Source organism: Meriones unguiculatus, chromosome X (assembly GCF_030254825.1).
Source record: "Meriones unguiculatus strain TT.TT164.6M chromosome X, Bangor_MerUng_6.1, whole genome shotgun sequence".
Lineage (NCBI taxonomy): Eukaryota > Metazoa > Chordata > Mammalia > Rodentia > Muridae > Meriones > Meriones unguiculatus.
This window is the reverse complement of record NC_083369.1, coordinates 56,046,472-56,063,039: the sequence shown is the minus strand read 5'-3', so window position 1 is coordinate 56,063,039 and position 16,568 is coordinate 56,046,472. Positions and strand designations below refer to the sequence as shown.

The 16,568-nt window shown below is 38.4% G+C and overlaps 1 protein-coding gene and 1 pseudogene across 2 annotated transcripts in view; one reads left to right on the top strand and one right to left on the bottom strand.

Annotated features, from left to right (window-relative positions):
- Positions 1 to 16,568, top strand: part of Pcdh19 (protocadherin 19) — a 162,427-nt gene that overhangs the window by 46,680 nt on the left and 99,179 nt on the right. The window lies entirely within an intron of this gene.
- On the bottom strand, positions 3,967 to 4,653 carry LOC110543142 (cyclin-dependent kinase 2-interacting protein-like; annotated as a pseudogene).

Below are 16,568 nucleotides of genomic sequence, written 5' to 3'. Positions count from 1 at the left end.
TCTTTCAGGTTATTTTTAAGTGGGCAGTAGGTTAGTTTTGCTGGTTTCCATTTTTATTGTGATGTGGCATTACTTTGTTGAGCATGTAATTAGCTGTTCATAAATGAAGGTCTGGAAGTCTCCAGTTGTCCACTAAGTCTGGGCACAGTGATGATATGTTTATTGACCTCTTCACTTTTTTTTTTCTTTTCTGTTTTTCTTCTTTCTTTCTTTCTTTTTTTTTTTTTTTTGTAGAATCTCTTTTATTTGAGAGATCGGGCACTCTATCTTTTGGTCTCTTTTTCTTTCAGTGTCTCTACTTGCCTGTCTGGTGATCTTTTTTGGAATTAGCCTCTGGTGCCAATTAAGAGTGAAGTTGATAAGCTTCTTTAGAAATGAATATATTCTATAGGGGAAAGGGCAGCTAAGACAAATGCAATCTTAAGTCTCAGTAATGAAATATATATGCATATATATTTGTGTTTATGAGAGACATTAGCCCCAGCTGAATTCTTTCCTGTTCAGAATGCATCTAGAGGATAATATTCATTTCTGGATGCTTGTTCTTAGGGGGAACATTGATGGACAATAAAGAACATTAAACAAAGTCAAGAAATGGTTAAGGTTCTGGAGGTCTTGTCATTTGTCTCTTGGGTGATGGGGAATTTATTCTTCTTTTGTGAAGTGCTCTATATCAAACTTCTTTGTTAAAAAGCAGGTGTTTACCACTGAAAATAGAAGAGATTAAGGAGGGGAGGACTGATGTTTGTTATGCCATCTTCCATATTCTTGACACCTGCTAAAATTATTGTGAGCTGGCAACTTGATCCTCATTGCAGTCCTCTGAAGTAGGACATTTTAGAAGTTCTTAAATCATGAAAGGAGTGTAAAAGTTCTTGTAAGTGGATCCATGCCTTTATTGTGGGAGTGGGCTCATTGCCACAAGAATTATTTTCTTATAGAAGGACAAACTTGCTCACTATTACTCTCTGTCATCATGTGATACCTTCCATCATATTATGGCACAGCAAGAAAACCTTAATCAGATGCTTTAATTCTGTTCTTAGTTGTTTCTACCTTCAGAATTGTAAAAAAATAAATTTCTGCTCTTTATAAAATTTCCTACTCTCAGGTATTCTGCAGTCTACACATCTGCAGACTTATACTAGCATCTTTTTGTGGCTAGGGAGGAAGTAATGACTTAGGAAAACTTTGAATGTTGGCTTGTTTTTCTTCTAGAGATATAAAAAAAATGAACACATGGTGCCAAAATTTGTGTTATTACCTGTACAATACAAAAGTTCTTATTTTGTACATTAGAATAAAGGTATTTGATCATGTTCACTGACTCTATTAATGCTATTCTTATTTCACTACCCCTATCCATTCCCTTCCCTTCTCCTCAGTAGCTATGTAAGAGAAAATTTTGAGGTTTCCTGGTGTAATAGGTTCCTTTCCAAACGCACTTGTAGTAATAATGTTAATATATCTGAATAACAGATGAAATACTAATCTATGAAATTAAAATTTCTTTTTTAGGTATTAAAACACATTTTATTAATATAAGAATGTGACCTGCTCCTCCAGGGGATTGAAAGGTCAGGACTCTTCCAGGTTAGGCGGTGAACAACCTCCAACTCTAGGCTCCTTCTCCCATTTGTAGCCACTCTGGTCATCTGTACATGTGGCACATACACAAATACGTAAAGGAAAAATAAAATCTTAGAAAGACTATTTTTGTGTGGACGCAAATATATGTGACTGACTGTATATGTGACTGACTGTGGAGGCCAAAGGGCCACAAGTACTCTCAGCTGCACACTCAGTCCCTACTTGATGAGATTTTTTTTTTTTTCAAGACAGTGTTCCTCTATATAGCACTGACTGTCCTGGACTCACTTTGTTGTTGTTTTTTTTTTAAATTTTATTTTTTTCTTAGTAGAAGACTGCTTCTCCAGCTCTCAGGATCCTTTTGCTGCATGTAAGGTTTTTTTTGTTGTTGTTGTCGTCGTCGTTTTTTTTTTTTTTTTTTTTTTTTTTTTTTTTTTTTTTTTTTTTTTTTTTGTCTAGGTTTGAGGTCTCTTGAGCTTTTTCCTTTCTGTGGTAGCATGTCTATTGGTGTTGTTCTTACAGAGGCCTTTTGTGGGCAGTCATGCTGTTGAGGTATCATGGCTGTCATTCCCAGTTTCATCTCCACTTCCTGTTTGTGGTTTGAGATGTGAATCTTAAGTCTCAGCTTTCAGCTCCAGTTGCCATGCCTGTCTGATGCCATACTTCCTGATGGTGGTGGTGACAGATTCATCCCTCTGCAACTGTAAGCCCAAATACGCCTTTCCTCCTATAAATTGCCTTAGTCACAGTATTTTATTGTAGTAATAGAAAAGTAACTACTGCATCTTTCTCAATGTTCTTTTAATACTGTTAAAAGCAAATACTAGAGTCTTTTACCTTGTCTCCTTAGCTCTTGTAAAGATGCTTCCTATATGTAAACAGATGTTCCCACTCAGGAGACCATTGATGGAGAATCTTACACTACCTCCATATGGCTTTGCCTCTCTTTTATTTAACTGAAAGAAAAATGGTCATGTTTTCTTCAAGACTATATTTGTTTACATAACGTGTAGCCAATAAAAACTTATGAAATTTTTTGCTATTTATTTTCTTTTTTCTCTCTTTTTTTAATTTTATTTTTTTTCTTATTAGTTACCTTTTATTAACTCCTTATCCCAGCCGTGTCCCGCTCCCTCATTCCCTCCCAGTCCCTCCCTCCCTCCCTCATCTCCTCCCTGCACCTTTTTAAGTCCACTGATGGGGGGGGCTCCTCCCCATTCATCTGATCCTGTTTTATCAGGTATCTTCAGGACTGGCTGCAAAGCCTTCCTCTGTGGCCTAACAGGACTGCTCCTCCCTTGGGGGGTTGGGAGGCCAAAGAGCCAGTCATTGAGTTCCTGTTAGAAATACTCCTTGTTCCCCTCACTTTGGGAAACCAATTGGTTACTGAGCTACCACAGGCTACATCTGAGCGGAGGTTCTAGGTTATATCCATACATGGTCCTTGGTTGAATGTCAGTCTCAGAAAAGACCCTGTGCCCAGATATATTTGGTCCTTGTGGAGCTCCTATCACTTCCCCATCAGACTAACTCCCCTTCTTTCTTATGATTCCCTGTACTCTGCCAAAGGTTTGGTCATGAGTCTTTGCTTTGAAAACACTGCTAGTTAGAGTCTTTCAGATGCACTCAGTAGACTCCTGTCATACGTTCAATGCACATCCCTTCTGTCTTTCTATATGAGGATTGATCATCTTACCCCGTGTCTGCTCTCTTGATTATCTTTTTTAGGTGTATAGATTTCATTATGTTTATCATATCTTATAGGTCTATATAAGTGAGTATATCCCATGTTTGTCTTTCTCCTTCTGGGATATTTCACTCAGAATGATCTTTTCTAGATCCCACCATTTGCCTGCAAATTTCATGATTTCCTCCTTTTCGATTGCTGAGTAGTATTTCATTGTGTAAAAATACCAGTCCAGGCTAGCCTCAAACTCAAAAAGCTTCTGCCTCTCAAGTGCTGAGATTAAAGCCGTGTGCCATCGCTGCCACTATCTGGCTTGGTAAGATTTTAAACATCTAATATTTATGGGATTTTACTTAATAGTTACAGAACTAGAATGTTCTCTTCAAATCTTAAGCACAGGGCTGGGGATGCTGCCCAGTGTTGAATATTCAGCTTCTGTGAAAGTGTGGGTTTGATTGCTAGCACCGCAAACCAAAAAAGGGGATAGGTACAAAGCAAAGCTAGGAAACTCAGGTTGTCTACACAGATGCACTACGTAAAGTACACTTGGTTTGCAAAATAAGGCCCTCGGCCATTCTTCCCATTTATTTCTTGCTGGTGCTTACAAGTGGCAGTTTTATGATGCCTGGGATGATGCAGAACGGAGGGCAGCTGCAGCAGTGCCTGTGTGTCTGGACAGGCTGCAGCAGCTAGGGACAGTCTGGAGCTGAGGGCGCAATCACAGAACGGGGGTGCGATGTTTCAAGCAGCATGCTCTCCAGCTGCAGCTTGCTGTTGCTCTCTATGTAAGGCTGGTGTAGCCGCATGGACAGGTAAATCAGGCTGAGGTTGTGGTCTGCAGTTTGGGCCATCTCTGAGCCAATGATGTGCTTCAAAAGGAGATCCTTCTTGTATGGATAAAAGAGCTGGTGGGAGACCTCAATAAAAGAATGGTGTAGGCCACGTGTGAAACAGAGGGGGGCAGTTAATCTCTTCCCTGAAATGGTAATTTTCTAGTTCACAGATTCCCTTGGTGGGTGAAGATAGCTTTTCTATTTTCATTTGTATTTTAGTGAAGCCATCTAAGATGGCCTGCAGCTCCTTACACAGTGCTTCAAGTTCCTGATCGTAGTCCAGGTTTGCCTTTTCTTCCTCTTCATTGGAAGCTGGGCTACTGCTCTCTAATTCAACCTTCTCTTTGCTTGACAAGCTGACTTTCTGGTTGGCAATATTGCTTGCTCTGTTAAAACCTGCATCACTGAGGCTGTCCCATTTCAGGATTAAGTTATGCCAATCAGCTGCATTGTTCTTAATTTTTCTTAATTTTTTTCTCAATTTTCACTGACAGATAAGACAGGTTTTCTGGGTGTCACAATTCCAAGAGTCTTTGCTTCCATGTGGTCTACAGGTAGATCTCAACCAGGAGATCGGAAGCCAAAATTAAAATTTCAAGAGGCAAATTTTATGAAATGTTAATTGCCACAGAGTCGTATTCTTTTTAGAAAACATAGAACAATGAACAGTCACACATACATTTATTTATCCATTCTCTATCTTCTCATGTCTTTTTTATATTAATTTATTTTTTATTAATTACAAATTATTCATTTTATATTCCAGCTGTAGCTCCCTCTTTCATTCCCTCACAATCCCACTCTCTCTCCCTCATCTCCTCCCATTCCTCTCTCTGATAGGGGAAGTCTTCCTCCCCTTCCATCTGACCCTAGCCTATCAGGTCTCATCAGGACTGGCTGAATTGTTTTCCTTTGTGGCCTGGTAAGGCCTTCTCATGTCTTTTTAAGCACAGCAGAAAAACTTGGAAAGAAGAAGCAAGAGTAATCCATGCTTGCACAGCAACATCATATATCATATATAATATATATTGTTGGCCTAAGATTTGTGTCTTTTCAGAATCTTCCAGACTCTGCTATTCATGCAGAAAAGACATAAAGACACCCATCTGAATAGACATTGTGTTTGTCAGTGAACCACAATTTTTCTTGCTTCTTGCAACTTTGCCTTATATAGGATGAGGTTTGTAGATGTGACATATAGTTCACTGGAAAGTGACAGTGTGATTAGGGCTCCATCAATGCATGCAAAGCATGAGGGTGACCCAATAGTAATTGAGTTTCTTTTGGAAGAAAGACACAGAGCTAACCAATCAAAAGAATAGAAAAATGCAACCATGACATCCATATCCCTAAATCATATACAAGGAAAAAAATAACCTGTTCTCTCTCTTTCCCACCAAAGGAGTCACTGTCACAGCTGTCTTTATTAGTAGGCCTAAGAGCCAGTCTGACCTGCTGAGGAAACTGAATGTCCCCACCTACAGACATCTGCCAGAAAACGCTCTATTTTTTCTACTTTGTACCTATGACTTGGGGGCTAGAATCACTTTTTAAAGAGATTATTCAAGCTATGGTCTACTTGTCTCAGGACTCTTCCTTATGTGAAGAATTTGAAAGTCATGAGCATTTGACCACCAGAGAAAACCTTTACTGGCTCAAACATAAGTTTCTGTGGTTTAATTAGCTATGCCGTCAGACATTGACTTTTTTTTTTTCATTTTTGACATTAATACAGAATTTAACTTGTCCTTCAAACTTTAGAAAAGAGCCAACCCAAATCCAGCTGGGTTTGTGGCTGTAGAGAATTGCTTGATTTTTGTTAAGCTTGGCTTATGGTCTTTCTTTCTCCCTAATACTGATAGGTAATTGGCAAAATCAAGAATTCAAGCCACAGCAAAGCACACTCTCCTTTCAAACCAAAGTTTATTCCCAGTTCAGTCCTCCAAAGTCTGCACATATCTGAAAGCAGTTCTCACAGCACATGCTTCCTAAGGGCAAGGGCTTCTTCTCTGTTGCTTTCTTCTCTGCATATACTGTAAATGTCGATTAAATGTTGTATAACCCTTGTTCCCAACCAACATGTTTGAACCTAAGACCTAATACAATATTATTAACAATTGGGACTTTTAGGGGATAATGTCATGAGAGATCTGCCTTTATGAGTGGGATTAGAGCCCTTATAAAAAGGCTTAAAGAATTAGCTAGTTCTTCCTGCCTTTCTACATTCCACCATGTGAAGAGACAGTGTTTATCTTTTTTGGAGGATGTAATAACAAGGTGCCATTTGGGAAGTAGAGACTAGTTCTCATCAGGCATGTGGTTGGCTGGCACCTTGATTTTGGATTGCCTACACTCAAAACCTGTAGAAAACAAATTTCTGCTCCTCAAGGATAGTTTTATCTTAAGCCCGTTGTTATAGAAGTATAAACAGACTCAGATACCACCCACAGAAGCACCCACAGCATTGCATTGTGATTACCTCTTCATTTACTCTCAGTCACATGACATTAAGTGTGCTCCTTGAGGTCAGGAGTAGAAAAGGATTCACATCCATATTCTTAGCACTGACCATGGAGCCTGCACCTCCTTGTAACAGGATCTATTAAGTTACATAGGAATTTTCAGCTTTAAACTGTCCTAGCTACTACCATTTGTTCTGTCGTAGTCAATGACAGCCAGAGAAGATGAATTCTGAGATCTTGGAAAGATTGATCTCTTTTTGCTTTTCCTTCTACCCTTCTGGTTGCTTCTATCTACCCTTTAGTACCAGTGATGCCTATAGTTTGTACAAAGATCTTAAACATGGTATAGGAACTGCTATGACTTCTATATCTTTTCCTTTGGGCTGCTGTCTTTGCCATTGTACTTAGTTTTATACAGTACAGTCAAATCTGATTAAGCAAGACTAACTTGGAGTCAGGCCAGGCAGAAGTAGAGATAGAAAGGAAATGCAATTTTCTTTCTTTCAAGTTCATATAGTAATAAGATATAGACAAACTCTTTGCCAGGACATTTTGCCCAGTAGGAGTCCTTGGACCTGTTTTAATCTATAAGTAAGAGTGATGTGCAATGAAAATATTTATTGTTTGTAAATTGCTTCTAAAATATTTTAATTTATTCTCTTAAGTAGTTTAAACATTTATCATGAAATCTTGTTTACACCACAAACCTTTTAAAAATTGTATAAAGCAGCCAGTTTGTATCTGAATGATCATCAAATATAAATGAGTGAGGACCCAACCACAAAGGTGTGACTCTAATATGATGAGTCAAATAAGCTATTAGGAAGTGAGCAAAAGAGATTACTACCTAGTTGTTAGTCACCCATAGTTATATACCCAGTTCTATTCTGAAAAGAAAAGGGCTTTCTGGGTTCAGTATTTACCACTAGTCTAGCCTCTTCAGCCACCTAATTCCAGAGAGTTTCCACTGAGGCAATAAAAATGAGAAAATCTATATTTTGGATAATTTTCCTATGATCAACCAACCCCCAGTGGGCAAAACTAATAGGAGATACTATATTTTGATTGCAGTTTATTTCTAGCAATTATAGATGATCAATTTAAGTGACAACCAAGCAAGTCATTTTCTAGAATGAGGCTGTATTTCAGAGGACTTTATCATGCCACATCCCCCAATCACTAAGCTAAAGACAGTTTATTTCCTTGGGTGGGTTATATATTCTCTTCCTTGTTTTCTTAGTTACAATTTGTTTTCTTAAATGACAGAAAATTGACAAAAAGTGATTTATAAATATCATTTGCAGCAAATTTCACTTTTTTTTCCCCAGGAGAAATTTAGCTGAGATGATTTTGAGCATTAATGTTCTTCTGGGGGCTTTTTTTTTTTTTTAATAAGGGGAGAGAGCTGGACAAGTGGAAAAAGATGAGTCATGTCTTCAGTGTTGGAAGAGATGAATTCTGAACACAGGTCCAGGTTTCTAATAACTAGTTGTGTGGCATTAGGGTGATTAGAAAAGCCTTGTAGGCACATTTTTTTGTGTGTTCAAAATGTTGAGAGCAGGGCATAAAGCAAGGGATATGGAGAGGAAGAAAAGAAAGGGAAGCAGGGAGATAAGAAAATTGCTAAAGTCATATTGAATTTTAGTGTTCTTAGAATATATAATTTTGTGCTCATCCTGAGAACAAAGAGGAATTTTTAATTTTTCTTATTTATTACAATTTATTCACTTTGTATCAGAGCTGTAGCCCTTACCCTCATCCCCTCCCAATCCTGCCTTCCCTCCCACCCTCATCTCCTCCTATGCCCCTTCCCAAGTCCACTGATAGTGGAGGTCCTCCTTCCCTTCCATCTGACCCTAGCCTATCAGGTCTCATCAGGACTGTCTTTCACAGTCTTCCTCTGTGGCTTGGTAAGGCTTCTCCTCCCTCAGTGGGAGGTGATCAAAGAGTTCACATCAGAGACAGCACCAGTTCCCATTACTAGGATGCCCATTTACAGACTGAGCAGCCACAGGCTACATCTGTGTAGGGGTTCTAGGTTTCTCCATGAATGATCCTTGGTTGGAGTATCAGTCTCAGAAAAGACCCCCCCGGGTCAGATTTTTTGGTTCTGTTGTTTAACTTGTGGAGCTCTAGACCCTTCCATGTCTTTTTATTTCCCCCTTTTTTTCTATAAGATTCCCTGCACTCTGCCCAAATTTCGAATATGAGTCCCAGCATCTGCTTTAATATACTGTTGGGTAGAGTCGTTAAGAGGCCTTCTGTGGTAGGCTCCTGTCTTGTTCCTTGTTTTCACCTTCTTCCTATGTCTATCCTGTTTCCCTTTTTGAATGAGGATTTAGCATCTCACACAGGGTCCTTTTTCTTGCTTCTTTAGGTGTACAGATTTTAGTATGGTTATCCTATATTATTTCTAATCTCCACTTATAAGTGAGAATATACCATGTGTGTCTTTCTGCTTCTGGGATACCTCACTCAGGATGATCTTTTCTAGTTCCCACCATTTACCTGCAAATTTCATGATTTCCTTGTTTTTAATTGTTGCATAATATTCCATTGTGTAAATGTCCCACAATTTCTGTATCCATTCCTCAATTGAGGGGCATCTGGATTGTTTCCAGGTTCTGGCTATTACAAATAAAGCTGCTGCAAACATGGTTGAGCAAATGTCCTTATTGTGTACTTGAGCCTCTTTTGAATATATGCCCAGGAGTGGTATAGCTGGATCTTGAGGTAGGACTATTCCTAATTGTTTGAAAAAGCACCAGATTGATTTCCAAAGTGGTTGTACAAGTTTGCATTCCCATCAAGCAATGGAGCGAAGGTTCTCCTTTCTCCACATCCTCTCCAGCATGTGTTGTCACTTGAGTTTTTTTATCTTAGCCACTCTGATGGGCGTGAGGTGAAATCTCAGGGTCATTTTGATTTGCATTTCCCTGTTAATTAAGAATGTTGAGGATTTCTTTAAGTGCTTCTCTGCCTTTTGGTATTCCTCTATTGAGAATTCTGTGTTCAGTTCTGTACCTCATTTTTTAATTGGAATACTTGATTTGTTCCTGTTTAACTTCTTGGGTTCTTTATATATTCTGGATATCAGCCCTCTGTCAGATATAGGTTGATGAAGATCCTTTGCCAATGCTTAGGGTGTCATTTTGTTCTGACTACAGTGTCCTCTGCTTTCCAGAAACATTTCAGTTTCATGATATCCATTTATTGATTGTTGATCTTAGAGCCTGTGCTGTTGGTCTTCTGTTCAGGAAGTTGCCTCCTGTGCCAATGAGCTAAAGGCAAAGAGAATTTTTTTAAAGTCCACAGTATCTAGCATGTCATTGCAAGCATGTAGTGTTGATTTAAAAACCTTTCCAAATGACCATATTTGGCAATCAAGCATCTTAAGGCTTCATCATGAGCTGAAAAATAATATTGCATTAAATAATGTATGGGTCCAGGGGTCTTTTCTGAGATTGATACTCCAACCCAGGTCCATGCATGGAGATAACCTGGAACCACTGCTCAGGTGTAGCCTAAGTGAGGTCAGTCTCCAAGTGGGCTCCCTAGTAATTGGAACAGGGACTGTCTCTGACATGAACTCTGTGGCTGACTCTTTGATCACCCCCCCATGGGGGGAACAGCCTTGCCAGGCCACAGAAAAGGACAATGCAGCTAGTCCTGATGAGACCTGATAAACTAGGGTCAAATGGAAGGGGAGGAGGACCTCTCCTATCAGTGGACTGGGAGAGGAGAATGGAAGGAGATGAAGGAGGGAGGGTGGGATTGAGAAGGAATGAGGAAGGAGTCAACAGCTGATAAACTAAGTGAATAAACTGTAATTACATAAAAATAAAAAAAATAATTAAAAATATTTAATAAAATATTTATGTTATGATTTTAAAAGTGGCTATATAGAGAAAACAAAAGCATTAAAGCTAGTAACCTCGCTTCTGTTTTCCTGTTTTCTATAAATGTAGCATACACACCGTTGTTCAGGAAGCAGGGGTTCTTAGGCTATTTCTCTGACTTTTTCAGTACGTGGCTACTTGATCATGGATTCAGAAACTGTGACTCTCACTTTCCCCACCAACTTAAAAAGGAGAATATCACTTTACCTCTTCACTTCTTTTTTTTAAATTTTTATTAATTACAATTTATTTACCTTGTATCCCCCTCCTCCCCTCCTAATCCCACTATCCCTCCCCCTTCTCCACGCATGCTCCTCCCCAAGTCCACTGATAGGGGAGGTCCTGCTCTCCTTCCTTCTGATCTTAGTCTATCAGATCACATCAGGAGTGGCTGCATTGCCATCTTCTGTGGCCTGGTAAGGCTTCTGCCCCATCAGGGGGAGGTGATCAAAGAACAGACAAATCAGTTTATGTCAGAGGCAGTCCCTGTTCCTATTACTATGGACCCCAGTTGGACACTGAACTGCCATGGGCTACATCTATGCAGGGGTTCTCTGTTATCTCCATGAATGGTACTTGGTTGGAGTATGAGTCTCTGGGAAGACCCCTGTGCTCAATTTTTTTGGTTCTGTTGCTCTCCTTGTGGAGTTCCTGTCCTCTCCAGTTCCTACTATTTCCCACTTCTTTCATAAGATTCCTTGCACTCTGCCAAAAGGTTGTCCATAAGTCTCAGCATCTCTTTGATAGTCTGCAGGGCAGAGCCTTTCAGAGGTGCTCTGTGGCAGGCTCCTAACTTGTTCCCTGTTTTCTTCTTCTGATGTCCAACCTCTTTGTCTTTCGGGATGGGGATTGAGTATTTTAGCCAGAGTCCTCTCTCTTGATTAGTTTTTTAGGTGTATAGCTTTTAGTAGGTTTGTCCTATATTACATGTCTATATGAGTGAGTAAATACTGTGTGTGTCTTTCTGCTTCTGGGACAGCTCACTCAGGATGATCCTTTGCAGTTCCCACCATTTTCCTGTAAATTTCATGATTTCCTTGTTTTTTATTGCTGATTAATATTCTATTGTGTAGATGTACCACAATTTCTGTACCATTCTTCAGTCGAGGGTCATCTGGGTTGTTTCCATCTTTTGGGTATTACAAATAAAGCTGCTACAAACATGGTTGGGCAAATGTCCTTATTGTGTACTTGAGCCTCTTCTGGATAAATGCCTAGGAGTGGTATAGATGGATCTTGAGGAAGCACTATTCCTAGTTGTCTGAGAAAACGACAGATTGATTTCCAGAGTGGTTATACAAGTTTACATTCCCACCCACAGCGGAGGAGGGTTCCCCTTTCTCCACAGCCTTTCCAGCATGTGTTTTCAGTTGAGTTTTTGACATTAGCCATTCTGATGGGTGTAAGGTGAAATCTCAGGGTGGTTTTGATTTGCATTTTCTTGATGGCTAATGAGGTTGAACATTTCTTTAAATGTATCTCTGCCATTTGATATTTCTCTATGGAGAATTCTCTGTTTAGCTCTGTTCCCCATTTTTAATTGGATTACTTGGTTTGTTGCTTTTCGGCTTCTTTAGTTCTTTATATATAATGTGTATTAGCCCTCTGTCAGATAGAGGATTGGTGAAGAATCTTTCCCAATCTGTAGGCATTCGTTTTGTTTTGATGATGGTGTCCTTTGCTTTAAAGAAGCTTTTCAGTTTCATGAGGTCCCATTTATTTATTGTTGCTCTTAGAGCCTGTGCTGTTGGTGTTCTGTTCAGGAAGTTGTCTCCTGTGCCAACGAGTTCTAGGGTATTACCCAATTTTTCTTCTAACTGGTTTAATGTGTCTGGTTTTATGTCTTTGATCCACTTGGACTTTAATTTTGTGCAGGGTGATAAGTATGGATCTATTTGCATTTTTCTACATGTAGATATCCAGTTAGACCAGCACCATTTGTTGAAGATGCTATCTTTTTTCCATTGTACGGTTTTGGCATCCTTGTCAAAGATCAGGTATCCATAAGTGTGTGGGTTTATTTCTGGGTCTTCTATTCAATTCCATTGATCCACCATTCTGTTTCTATGTCAGTACCATGAAGTTTTTATAACTGTTACTCTATAGAACAGCTTAAGATCAGGGATGGAGATACCTCCAGAAGATCTTTCATTGTAGAGGATTGTTTTAGCAATACTGGGTTTCTTGTTTCTCCATATGAAGTTGAGTATTTTTCTTTCAATATCTGTAAAGAATTGTGTTGGTAATTTTATGGGAATTGCATTGAATCTGTAGATTATGTTTGGCAAGATGGCCATTTTTACTATGTTAATCTTGCCAAGCCATGAGCATGAGAGATCTTTCTATCTTCTTATATCTTCTTCAAATTCTTTCTTCAGAGACTTGAAATTTTTTTTTATACAAGTCTTTGACTTGCTTGGATAGAGTTACACCAAATAACTTTATGTCTTTTGTGGCTATTTTGAATGGTGTTGTTGCCCTAATTTCTTTCTTAGCCCTTTTGTCTTTTGTATACAGGAGGACTACTGATTTTTTTGAATTAATTTTGTATCCAGCGACATCACTGAAGGTGTTTATCAGCTGTAAGAGTTTCCTGGTAGAATTTTTGGGCTCACTCAGTTATACTAACATATCATCTGCAAATAGTGATCATTTGACTTCTTCCTTTCCAATTTTATTCCCTTGATCTCCTTCAACTGTCTTAATGCTCTCCCAAGGACTTCCAGAACTATGTTGAAGAGATATGGAGAGAGTGGGCAGCCTTGTCTTGTCCCTAATTTCAGTGGAATTGCTTTAAGTTTCTCTCAGTTTATCTTTATGTTGGCTATAGGCTTGCTGTATGTTGGCTTTACTATGTTTAGAAATGTGCCTTGTATCCCTGATCTCTCCAATACTTTAAACATGAATGGATATTGTATTTTGTCAAATGCTTTTTCAGCATATAGGGAGATAATCATGTGGTTTTTTTCTTTCAGTTTGTTAATATGATGGGTCACACTGACGGATTTCCATATATTGAACCACCCCTGCATACCTGGGATGAAGCCTACTTGGTCATAGTGGATGCTTTGATATGTTCTTGTATTCGGTTTGCAAGTATTTTGTTGAAAATTTTGCATCAATGTTCATAAGGGAGATTGGCCTGAAATTCTCTTTCTTTGTTGGGTCTTTGTGTGGTTTAGGTACCGAGGTGACTGTGGCTTCATAGAATGAGTTTGGTAATGTTCCTTCTGTTTCTATTCTGTGGAATAGTTTGAAGAGAACTGGAGTTCGGTTCTTTGAAGGTCTGGTAGAATTCTGTGCTGAAACCTGGGCATCTGGGCATCTGGTCCTGGGCTTTTTTTGAATGGGAGACTTTTGATGACCACTTCTATTTCCTTAGGGGATATAGGTATATTTAATTGATTTACCTGGTCCTGATTCAGCTTTGGTAAGTGGAGTTGATCAAGAAAATTGTCCATTTCATTCAGATTTTAAAATTTTGTTACATATAGACTTTTGAAGTAAGTCCTAATGATTGTTTGGATTTCCTCAGTGTCTATAGTTATGTCCCCCTTTTCATTTCTGATTTTGTTGATTTGGATGGTGTCTCTCTTCTTTTTAGTTAGCTTGGCTAAGGGTTTGTCTAACTTGTTGATTTTCTCAAAGATCCAGCTCTTGGTTTCCTCGATTCTGTGAATAGTTTTTTTTTTTTTCCTAATTGATTGTTTTCAGCCCTGAGTTTGACTATTTCCAGCCATCTACTCCTTTTTGGTGTGTCTGCTTCTTTTTTTTTTTTCTAGGGTTTTTAGGTGAGCCTTTAAGTTGCTTGAATGAGCTGTCTCGAATTTCTTCTTGAAGGCACTTAGTGCTATGAGCTTTCCTGTTAGCACTGCTTTCATTGTGTCCCACAAGTTTAGTTAGGTTGTGTCTTCATTTTCATTGAATTCTAGGAAGACTTTAATTTCTTTCTTTATTTCTTCTTTGACCCAGCTGTCATTGAGTAGCAAGTTGTTCAGTTTCCATGTGAGTGTAGGCTTTTTGCTATTTCTGATGTTGTTGAGGTCCAGCTTTTTCCCATTGTGATCAGAGAGGATACAAGTGATTATTTCAGTCTTCTTTTATCTGTTCAGGCTTGCTTTGTGACCAACCATATGGTCTGTTTTGGAGAAGCTTCCATGAGTTGCTGAGAAGAAGGTAAATTCTTTTGTGTTTGAGTGTAAGGTTCTGTAGATGTCTGTTAGGTCCATTTTATTCATGACCTCTGTTAGAGACATTGTTTCTTTGTTTAATTTTGTTTCGTTGACCTGTCCTTTGTTGAGAGTGGGGTGTTGAAGTCTTCCACTATTAATGTGTGGGGATATATGTGTGGTTTAAGTTTTATTTGATACTAGGCTCTGTACAAACAGTTGGCATACCCATATAGGATGTTTATTGAAAAAATTTAATTTTAATTGAGTCATTGAGATACATAGTCTAAAACATATTTTTAATCCTGCTAAATTGTAAAACACCCTCTTTGAAGAGTTATATTGCATTTAAAATTATTTGTTTTGCATGGTAGGGATTAGTATGAATAAATGGAGGACACTAACTTTTTAAAATTTTTTTATTATTTTATTTTTTCATTAATTACACTTTTTTCACTTTGTATCCCCCCATAAGCCCCTACTTCCCCTCCTGACCTCACCCTCCCACCCCCTTCTTCACGCAGGGCACTAACTTTTTTAAGTTAATAAATGGTACTTGAACAAATGAAAAGGATGGAAAATTAAGGATGGGGGTACATAAAATTTATATTTTGATTTAGGCCATTCCTCTCTAATGTTTAAATTCTTGAAAAATGTTCAAACACACACTAGTCTCAGAACACACAAACAAACAAACAAACAAAAAAAAACCCCAAAAAGCAAAAAACAAAAAAACAACCAACCTTGAAAGAGTATATAAATTTTGGCATTCCTGATTCAGTCTCAGAGACAGGCGAGAGATATTCCTGTACAAAATGGTTGATCAGCAGACACTTAGCCTATGAATGCCTGGTCTGTGCAAGTAACTGTGACAAACCTTGAAGATATAGTGCTAGGCTTGAAAAGTGTATGGCCCAGCTCAGGTAGCACATATGTAAGCAATACAAGGTATCATGTGATATGAGATTGGTGAGCATATTCTTTGTGTTTCTTTAGGTCACTAAATGTCATATTTCAATACTGGAGAGTGCTGAGTCACAAGCCAACAGCTTTCTTCTATATTGCTGCTGCCACTAGAACTTTCTGTGGTGATATACATGGTCTAGAAAGAGAACTGTAACCACTAGCTGCATGTGACTATTGACCTTTTGAAACCTGGTTCCTATGAGCAAAGCATGAAATGTAAACTTAATTGTGTTTTTGATAATTTACATACAAATTGCTGCATGCCTCTATAGAGTGCGGCTCTGAAGGAGTAGACACATAGTTGCTCCTGAGTGGGCCCTGGTATAACTGTCCAGTTCCTTAAACCTGTTTTCCTACACATAGACTAAACTCCTTGCAATGGCTTAGTTCCAGCTGACAGCTCTGAATTATGCATGCTAACATGCTTTCCTTAACCCTGGAATAATTTTTTTTTAAAGAAACGATATTCTGTGACAGTTCAATCATAACAGAGGAAGGAAATGGGGTGAAAGAAAACTAGTTTATAAAGGCTATGAAAATGCCTCTAATCTTACTTTTCACATGAGTTTTGATAGTGTGAGGCCATTTCTACTCTCTTTAAGCTAGTTCTCACTCTCTATGACAAAAGAAAGATTGTTCATTATATTTTTGTTGATATAAGAAATAATACAAGAATAAGGCAATATACCTCAGCAAGAAAATGTAGAAAAAATATTCACAATGCTCAGTTAGAATTTAGTAGAAGTATAAATAACGACTCAAGAGAAAGTAAGCTTATGAGCTGAAAATAAGACGTGTCACATGTCTGTGGAGTCACAGTTTTAGAAAGCATTTGTACACATTATTCTATTTGACCCTAATAACAACTTTATCAAGGTGGTTAGGATAGACATTTTCTTTTATCAGTTTATGAATTTGTAATTCAGGAAATTGAGAATTAGGGGAGATTCCATGATGTTAAC